This window comes from Leopardus geoffroyi, chromosome B2, assembly GCF_018350155.1.
Source record: "Leopardus geoffroyi isolate Oge1 chromosome B2, O.geoffroyi_Oge1_pat1.0, whole genome shotgun sequence".
In the NCBI taxonomy this organism is placed as follows: domain Eukaryota; kingdom Metazoa; phylum Chordata; class Mammalia; order Carnivora; family Felidae; genus Leopardus; species Leopardus geoffroyi.
Genome location: NC_059332.1, coordinates 118,782,491 through 118,793,180, shown reverse-complemented (window position 1 = coordinate 118,793,180; position 10,690 = coordinate 118,782,491).

Genomic DNA, 10,690 nt, shown 5'->3' with positions numbered 1-10,690 from the left:
TAAAAACAAGCAGAGGCACAGACACTTGAAGTAATTTTCACAAGGTCACTAAAAATTAGATGCAGGCTCTGGGACCTGAGCCCTATGCTTGAGTCACGCAGCACCCCCACACCAACTCCTTCACCCCCCACTGCTGCTCTGCAAGAGACCTGGACCGAGTTTCAGGAAAACATGATGGTTAGCTTGATTTCTACTTTTCTGTTCATGCTTTTGAATGGGTAAAACAATATTGTTATCTTAAAACTTTTCTAAGAAATAAAGAAACTCAGAACCAGGAGCATAATTCTTTGACAGGATACTCATTTTGTAATACAATGCCTGGATTCTAATTACTCTGTCCTTGTTCTGTAAGATTTCAGAGACACATCGCTTTGCTGAGAACGATTTTAATGAATCTGTGTAAATGTGGTATTTTAGTGGAGACATTGATTGTGTTGATTCCTCCCATGTACAGCTTTAACCATGATGGAGCTGAATAGGGAATATTTCACAGAAGGACGCTTATATGAAGGGACACTTAGTTTGTAGCTATATGTGCACTTCCATCTGCCCATTCGTGAATTATTCAGATAATATGGAACAGCACTGTTTAGGGGGTGTTTTTTTTTTTTTATAAATGGTGAAATTTAAATGAGTTCAATTCCCTGAAATAACTAAAAAAAGGAAACTCCATCAGCACCTCCAACACAGGCAAAGCTGGCCAAGGGCTGTATTTATCATCACCAGCTCTGCAGTGTTTTAAATTTTTTCCAAGAAAACTAAAGGAAGTTGGTTTTCAAAGAAAAAAGACATAAAAAAATAGCTACTCAACTCTTAAAGGTATCATCCAACATTCATATCTTTATCCTCGTTGGAGGAAGAGAAATAATAGATGTTTATAGATGCTTAACTCTTTGGAACCATGCTAATGATTCGAGAACAAAGCATGAACTGGATGTGTTCCCTTCCATAGGAAGCAGCTCTGAGAGCAACCACAATTATGCCCACAGACCTAGACTCTCACCCCAAAAATGATTTTTAAATGTTTTGGAGTTAAGTAGGCATATCACACTAAGGTGAAAACCTTCCTGTAATAGCCCCGTTTAAAAAATCAGAATGATATTTATCTTTTGAGTCACACAAAATGCTATCCAAAGTCTCTTCTATTAGCCTTTTTCAAAGACTCAATGACACAATTTTATAAGTGTGACATTTAACTGCTCAGAGTGTGAAAAGCACCTTATAAGATTAAGAAAATCAGAGATCAATCACAATGACACATATGTTGAAGGGCAGTTTATTGAGATATTAATTTTGTGATGCTTTATTGTCTGTTTGCTACTTTGCTTGCTTTCTATTTTATCTGTTTGCCTATGAAACAATCAGAAGGAATGAGGAGGATTAGCCCTTTCCCAACAACCCCAAACTTAATAGCAAATAAGGATTTAAGTCCACGAGATCTGTGGCATTCTAAACTCCTACTGTAGAATTAAAAGATTTTGAAAATATCTGTCTTATGGAGGTGGTGGGTGAGGAATGGAGGTCTATGAGGTTGGGAGTAGGGATGCAGAGTGGCCTCCACTCAACATGCTTTCTCTAACCGGTAAAGCAGGTGGGCCTGAAGGAGGAACAGGGATGGGCCCCACCTGAGCAGTGGCATTGGGCAGTGGAAAGACAGAATGAGAACAGCTACCTCAGCATTCTAGAGACATGGCAGGACTCCCAGGGAAGGAATACCTGTCTAGTGCACCTAGAGCGGCTAGATCCTGGGAAGGGAACCTCAATACTTGGCAAAGATCTCTTTGCCCCTTTGTTAAGAACAGCAGAACCATCATGGCACCTGGGTGGTTCAGTCGGTTGAGAATCCGACTTCAGCTCAGGTCATGATCTCAGGTGAGTTCGAGCCCCGCGTCAGGCTCTGTGCTGACAGCTCAGAGCCTGGAGCCTGCTTCAGATTCTGTCTCCCTCTCTTTCTACCCCTCCTCTGCTCATGCTCTGTCTCTTTCTGTCTCTCAAAAATAGTAAATAAAAAATGTTAAAAAAAAAAAAAAAAAAGAACAGCAGAACCATCTATTTGCCTCCTAGGTGGTACCACTACATTCAGCAGTGACCATGAAGATCAAAGACCAGAGGGCTCTTCATGTAAAATCTGGCCTGAATAAGAATCTTTAGATCTTTGAGTAACTCTAGTGGGACTAGGGGAAAAGGAATCTAATAATGAGTGAGGTTGAATTTCCCATCATTACAGCAAAAAGATTTGGAAAATACTATACTTTATTTAAAGAATGAAAGAAAATGACACATTTTGCATCTTTATGTTGAAGTAAAGGATTTATGTGATATATAGATATATATATGTATTTCTTTCTTTTATATTATTAGGAGATTATAAACCAAAAGTCCAATTCTAATAATAATTCAATACTTTGGAGCTATGAATACCTTTCTCTATACTTAATTGAAATAATTTAATCTAAAATATTTAAATTTACAATGGAAAATAGTATTGCAATATGGTAATTAAATAAAAGAGGGAGAAATTGGAACAAAGCTTTTATTGTTCTTTATTGTAAATGTTGGCCCTTGAGGAAAAGCAGATTATTAAGACTGGTTTTTGTTATGTCTAATTTTCTCAAGAAAGTAGTGAACAACTTTTCAGGTTAGGTGGTTTGCAGCACTAGTTATCAGATGGTGATACTGACCCAACACTGCTTGGTTGCTACTTAAGGAAGGTCATAGAAATGTCATCTGTGGGGAGTATGGTGGAGTGTTGGTCTCAGGGGCAAGCGGCCATCATCCAGTGTCCTGAATAAAGAAACTCTGACACACGTTCCCCTAGGAAACTTGGTATGACCCTTTTTCCTCACATGAGCTGTGGGTCACACTGTTTGACCATCAGAGTTGGCACACAGACCTGCACTTCCATTTTGCTAATCGTTCAGGACAAACTTTATACAAAGACAGGGTGGGCAGCCATTCTGCTGTGTGCGTTGAGACACGTTAGGCAAGAACCTTGCCCAAAAAACCCACTCTCACCAACCCCACAGCATGTAAGAGATACAGTATTGATGTCTTTGGATCAAGGCCCTTGATAAAATGCCTATATTTTCTAGAAAGATAATCCCTTTCTTTAAGGAATTTGAATTATTACCTTACTTCCATATAGACTGGAAATTTTTAAATGCATATATTAGATGACCAAATATCAATAATGGCTATGTTAGAGGGAAAATTTCCTTCTCAGGGTTAAAAATAGCATAAAACTACCAACTACATTTTGTGAAGACACCTTTTCCCGCCTAAACAATATTAAAATGGTGAGGAGAACCCATAATAATAGTACCACCTCCTGAGAAGCACCTTCCACAGCCAGAGACATGGGCAGTCTTCAACCCCCCAGGATGGGGTCCAGCCTCCTGCAACGTCCTGGGGGTTACCAAGGGCTCCTTCTGCTCTAAGAGGGAGCATTCCTCACCTGAAGCAAGGATGGTGCCCTGTTGGGGGGGAGAGGGCGCGTACCAGTAAAAAGGAGGATGATGGCGAAAAGCAGAAAATTCACATTTTCATAATCAATAAATTCATAAATTCATGTGAGACGATTACTCCAGTCTTAGCCCCGTGTGCAATTATTCTCACAGAAGGATTCCTGTCTTCTTAAATCATGTTTAAATAAATAATTATGTAGCTTCTTTATGGGAACTAACATATTCACTAGTCAATTTGAGATGATGTAAATAAGCCCCTATCTTAAACTATTACTCATGCCTTCCCTTGCCTCGAATTTGAAGACAATTCTCCTAAAAGGTTTTTTGGAGCTTCGAATGATTAGCCTTTTGTCGCATTATTTTAAATCTTACCAAAGTACTAAGAAGAAAACACAGATAGCAACTAGGAGGGCAATGGCAGGATGAGACAGTTTCTGGGTCCCAAAGGAAAGGAGACAGTATAGCTTAGGGCGTGTATTCACTTCCTAGGGGGTGCCATAAAAAAGGGTCACCGACTGGGTAGCTTAAAAGAACAGAAGTTTATTGTCCACTGTGAAATCATGGTGTCAGCAGGGCTGTCTCCCTTCTTGCCTCTTCCTAGCTTATGGTAGCTAAGCAATCCTTGCTTATGGTAGCCATGGCAGCCAGACGCTCCTCGGCTTATAGAGGCATTATTCCAATTCTCTATCCTCACATGGCTTTCTTCCCTCTGCACATGCCTGTCTCTGTGTCCAAATTTCTTCTTTTTATACAAACATGAATCCTATTGGATTAGGGCTCATCCTAATATACCTCATTTTATAACATATTTTATATAATAACCTCATTTTAACCTGATTACCTCTCTAAAGACCCCATTCCCAAATAAGATCACGTTCTAATACAGACGGTTGTGATATTCATATACCTTTTTCAGGGGACGCAATTCAACCCACAACAGGGATGTCAATGTCTACCAAATAAAAATCTGAATTGCAAAAAAAAAAAAAAAGAGAGAGAGAGAGAGAGAGAGAGAGAGAGAGTGAGAGAGAGGAAGGAAGGGAGGAAGGAGGGAGAGAGGGAGGAAAGGAGGGAGGGAAGGAAGAAAAAAAAGGAAAGAAAAAAAAGACAAGGAAAAAGAAAAAGAAATCAAAGTATAGCCACACTACACCAATAAACACTGCTAAGGCAAGAAAATAAAAGCAGAAAATGTCTCAATGAATATGGATGGTAAGATTAAAAACATGCAACACAGTTCTGAAAAGCTGCCAGTAGATTCATACAGTGTAGTATAGGGAAGGTGTGCTGCTAAAAAGGAAATAGGATAACAAGAAAAGGCAGTGGCAGAGGCAGACTGCCTGCTTACACATTTACGAAGGGCTCGATTGGGATGAATGTTTAGTATGTGTAGTGAAAAGTCAGCTTAAGTCGGGGTACCTGGGTGGCTCAGTCAGTTGCACATCTGACGCTTGATTTTGGCATGGGTCATGATCTCGCAGTTAGTGGGTTCGGGCCCCATGTCAGGCTCTGCACTGGCAGTGTGGAGCCTGCTTGGGACTCTCTCTCTCTCTCTCTCTCTGTCTCTCTCTCCCTCCCTCCCTTCCCTGCTTATGCTCTCTCTCTCTCTCTCAAAATGAATAAATAAATAAACAAAAAAGAAAAAGAAAAGTCAGCTTAAGTTTACCCAAGTTGCTCAAACATCAAATTGTATTTGTACCCTGTGGTTTAGATTAATATTTCCTTTAAAAAGTAGGTTTTTGAAATATTGATATCTAACTGGAAATCATGGACTTAGTAAGCTTAACTATGAATCAGAAACACTGAACACAAATTTTAGTTTTATTATCTATAGTGGACCCCTAAAAAGGTATGTCCATATCTTAATTCTCAGAACCTATGAATATTACCTTAATGGAATAATTCTTTACAGTTTTCATTAAATTTAGGGTTTTGAGACGAGGTGATTACCCTGGTTTATCCAGATGAGCCCTAAATCCCAAAACAAATGTCCTTATAGCAGTAAGACACAGACACAGAGGAGAAGATGATGTGAAGACAGAGACAGACATTGGAGTCAAGGAATTCCAACAGACATGAGAAGCCGGAAGAAACAAAGAAGGCATCCTCCTAGAGCCCCTGAGGAATGTGGCCCTGTCAACACCTTGATTTGGGAATTCTAGTCTCCAAAACTGTGAGGAAATTTTGTTGTTTTAAGCCACCAAGTTTGTGGTAATTTGGCAGCCATAGGAAGCTAATACTTAATTGTTTGTGTAGTTTTGAATAAAGCCACTACAATCGACTTTAGGAGCATCATTTCTGATGGTCCCGGGTTGGTTTGAAGACTATCTCACAATGTAGCTTGTAATTCACACTATTAGACTTCTGTGCCTATGAGATACATCACCAGATACAAACAAAAATGAAAAGCAAGCAGAATAATACTCATTAATTTAAGAATATTTATGGAGAACCTACTAAGTGTTCAAGGTGCTGGGGAAAAGCCATAAAGTCCCAGCCCCGATCAAGTCGGGGCCCCCAGAAAGTGAGAAAATAGACAGATAAAAGTTAATATCTCAGGCAGGAATCTGTGCATTGAAATGCAGAAGTAGAATCGATTCATTGAAGTGGATGGGATGAGGATGCCGGGAGCTACTTTAAGTAGGATGGTCAGGGAAGGTCTCTTCGAGGACTCAGTATTAGAGCAGAGACCCGATAAAAGTGAGAGAGTGAGCCAGACACACATCTTGGGAAAATGGATTCCAGGTAGAGAGGCCATTGAGTGGTCCAGCCGAGGCAGATATGAATTGTCTTGTTTGTGTAACACCAGGTAGGTCAGAGAGGCCCTAACTGGAAAGAGGGGTCAGAGGTGACAGGGATATGGACTTTTAGGCACAGTAGGGGCTTGGAATCCATTCTCAGTGTGGTGGGGTAGGGACCAGCCTCCGTCTCCAGCAGGAAAGTCATTTGCAGGTAATTCTTCCTCTTTACCCAGCAGCTCACCTCATCCCAACTGTGGAGCCACCAGTCAGTTACCACTCCCAGTTCCAAAACCTGCTGCACGCAGACCAGACGTGGTGTCCCTAGATCCCATGCCTCAGAACCCTTCCAATGGCCTGATTTCTTTCCAGTAGGGGTCTGAAGAAGCCTGATTATTAAGTGAAACTTCCCTTTTACCAACTGATTGGAGGGTTATTTAGCAGCCGGGAGCCAGAACAAAAAAAAAAAAAAAAAAAAAAAATGGTGAGTCAGGCTTTGAATCCATTTTCTCAGAGCCTAAAATGCTCTGCTGAATGAATTACAGAATTTAGGGGAAAGTAAGATAAAGAGAGTTAGTTCTGGAACAGGAAGGTCTGATTTTTTTTCCCACAATTTGAGCACCATTTGTTCTAGAGACTAGGCTTAGAAAATGCTATAACAGCCTTTAGTCCCTGGTACTGATCTCAAGAAAGGTAACCCAGACCCCTTCTGACAGGACAACCTGACCCAATCCAAAAGATCTATGGAAAAATTCCCCATCTTCAATAATAACTACTTCATCAAATTGTGTCTACAAATAGGAAATGCATATGAGCACATTTATTCAGCATTCCATCAATATTTAGGAAGCACCTACAGATGCAAACACAAATCAATGAATTAGCCAGGCTTTTGTTGTCACTCCAGTTGTGCAAAAACAAAAACAAAAACAAAAACAAAATTACTCAAGGGGATGATTTATATCTCATCTAGATTGAAGATCCAAGCCAACAGATGTCACAGCACCAAGTAAGGCAAGAAACCGCTGTGCAAGGTTTGAGTAAAGGATTTGTGAAAATACAGTGTTTTGAACCCAAACTGATCTCCCACCTTCAGCCTAGAGGCTGGAGAGGCCAGGAAGGGTTGGAAACAGAAAATTTGAGGATTTTGTGGTTAATGTACTGTATGACCCACCCCTAAAGAAGGAAAACTGGGGAGTTTGACAAATGTCCCCTGCACACTGAGTGTCGCTCAAGATCTGGTGTATCAGTGAATGCAAAGGGAAGAAGTGGGCTGGCCAGCTGCTCTGATACTGGAGCCAAGAGGTCAGTGCACTGGAAGTTAGCTGTGTTCTCAAATATTTTCTGGGAAATGGTTACACGAGTGCGTCCTTGCATGTGGGCCATGAGAGGGAGCCTGTCCAAAGTGACCCTAGCAGGGACACAGACCACCATACTCCCCGAGGCTAAAGAAGAAACCACAGGTGAGCAGCTGGCAGAGATAAAATGTCCCACAACAGACACTGTGGTAGAGATGTCCCCATTGATGGGGGAAGATGGTCCTGGGACAGATACAGCTTCAAATACCTCCCAACTCAGGGAAAGTTCATGTTAAGTAAGGCTTTTCCTCCCCCTTTCTCCCTTTTTTTCTACACAACTCTGATCTGGGAGGGGTCAGAAATGGAGGCAGCAAGATGGGGATGAGTAGAAGGCCAGCCAGGGGAGAGTGGAACAGCCACTCTCCTACTGTTCGCAGCCAGCCTGCAGGAACCCTGATGTGGGAAAAGAGAGAAGCTGCTGGTGGGGTTCAAGCACCACATATTTCTATCATGGAATTGAGATTGTCGTTGTTACCCGAATATGATTAGAGAAGCCTGTGACTTTCTTTAAGGTAAGTAAGACTTACCCTAAATTTCTGTCAGACAGGGGAAGATGCAAATCCATGGAATTTAATAATAAAGTTACTTTTAACTAAACCCATGGATTTTACTGGTTCAGTTTATGGTTATGTTACTGGTCAACTATAAAAAAAATTTTAAATTTTTCTGATTGTCCATTTCCAACAGGAAAAAAAGAGCTAATATATTATTAATCTATATGATTTGCATACACTTCTCATTATTAGTAGGGACCCACTTTATTTCAGTATTGCCAGAGTACGGTCATTTGGAGGAGAGCATGTGATCATCTAAATCAGCAAACTATTTTGTAACACAGTAGAACTTAAAAAAAAAAAGACTCTTCATAAAATGTAGCTGTTTCTGTTTAAGGACTTGAATTCAAATTCTGTATTAATGACTAGTAACAATAGCTATTATTTAGTCTATGTTTTCTAAGTCATTTAGATATATCATCTAATTTGATTCTCAGAACCACCCTATGAAGTAATAATTATTAGGTTATGTCTATCATGCACTTAACTGTATGTTCATGTGGGTACACACATCTTCTCAATGGGCAATACATAATGTTGGGTACACACTAAAAGGTTATTTCTCAATGACCTTCCTTATTCATTGTGCAGTCTGTTTATTTTTCTTCTCTAATGACTCACCTTTATTGAGGAAGTGTTCAAACTTTTCACAGAAACCTTTCTTTTTTTGCACTCCAATGTCTTTAGTTTATATAATACTTAACCAAATCTTGAATTATTAAAGGAACAAGTACAATAGGTTTAGTTTCAGGTTTCATAGCAAACACAACTGACTTGTAATCACACACTCTAATGAAGGGAAGACGTGTTAAGCTTACTAGCAGAGTGTTCAACATTCTGTGGGCATCCATCAGGAGAGCGAATGGAGGGAGTGGTGTATGTCAGTTAATTCAACAAGTCAGATCAGAGGAAGTCATTTAAGACTCTAGCATTGAAAATATTAGTATCTATTTTTTTTGGCTTTTACCCTGCATGAAGGAGTTCAGCTTTATGAAATACTCCATCTCTCCAAAAATTTCAGCTTCTCTGTGAGGGTTTCATATGTCTTAATGAATGAGTCTCATCAGTTAATGCACATACATAACAGAATATAAATCACACATATGCCACTTGAAAGATTATGAAATGAGCACATTCATTTAACTGGATAAAAGAAGAGAATATAACTTAAATCCCAGAAGACCCCCTGTATTCCACATCTCTACCTCCTTTCAATTCTCCAGAGGTAGGCACTATCCCCTTCAACTTGTCTAAAACACTATCAAATCTCCATCCTGAGCTCTTTATTTCAGTTATTAAAATTTTCAATTTCACAGTTTACTTTTGATGTTTTTATTTATTTATTTTGAGAGTGACAGAGACAGCGTGAGCAAGGGAGGGGCAGAGAGAGAGGGAGAGAGAGAGAATCCCACACAGACTCTACACTGTCAGTGCAGAGCCCGATGTGGGGTTCGAACTCACAAAACTGTGAGATCATGACCTGAGCCAGAACCAAGAATTAGACTCTTAACCGACTGAGCCACCCAGGCATCCCTGCCTTTGATTTTTTTAACATAGCCTCCTGGTCCTCTCCTGAAACTCTCCATTACATCATGTCATTCCTTGAACTTATTAATCACAGATATTTAAAATTCTGCATCTGAAGACTCCAAAAATATAGATCTTCTATGGATCAGTTTGTATTTTCTGTTTTTTCTCTTGGCACTTAGTCATTTCATGTTATTTCCTATTATTCCCGATAATTTTCTTTAACTGAATGTCAGATATTGGATATGAAAAAATCTAAATAAAATTTAAGGTTTGTAATGGTGATTTTCCTTCTGTCAAATGATTAGAGTAAGGACAGCTCACCTTAATTGGGGCTTCTCCATCACCAGCTTCTCCTGTTCCCAACATATAGCATTTTCTGGGTCCCAGCTGAAAGCTAGGGGCTGTCCTCATTGGTAGATTTGGAATCCATATTTTTTACTTCCAGTATCATAAGACTGTTAGAAGTTCCCAATTTTCAGGTTCTCAGGGATGCTCATAAATTGGTAAATGCTGTAAAATGTAAAGCTGGGCAAATGTTGGCCTCATATTATTGTGCCTTTCTTCTCTCTGAGAGTTTGGCCTCCTAAGCCACAGCCACCTTGGTAGGTCTCTGACCCTTTCAAGTAGATATTTTATAATATTTTATCCAGTATTTCTAGTTGTTCTTGACAGGAGTGTTCGTGAGCAAAAAGCTAACGGAATAAAAAAAGATGCCTGCTGTTATTTGTGATTTCTCATGATTTTTCTCAAAATACAAGTTTTCTAGTGTTTAAAAACACATTTTCTGCAGTGAGTTGTACTTACATTGAATCCTGATTCATCACCTCATGGTTCTGTTCTCATTGGAGTTGAGGGGGGGAAAAAAGTAAAAATCCTATTCTTAACAGCACAAACACTTATTTGGGAATTTCTGTTTATTTCTCAAGGTGGAATTCATTTCCAAATGTCTTGCTCCAGTGCATTGCCTGCAAAGTGATTAGGTTTAAGTGTCAAAAAAAATAGCAGACTTAAGGATCCAGCCAGTCTCCTGACAGGCAGGTGAAGCCCAG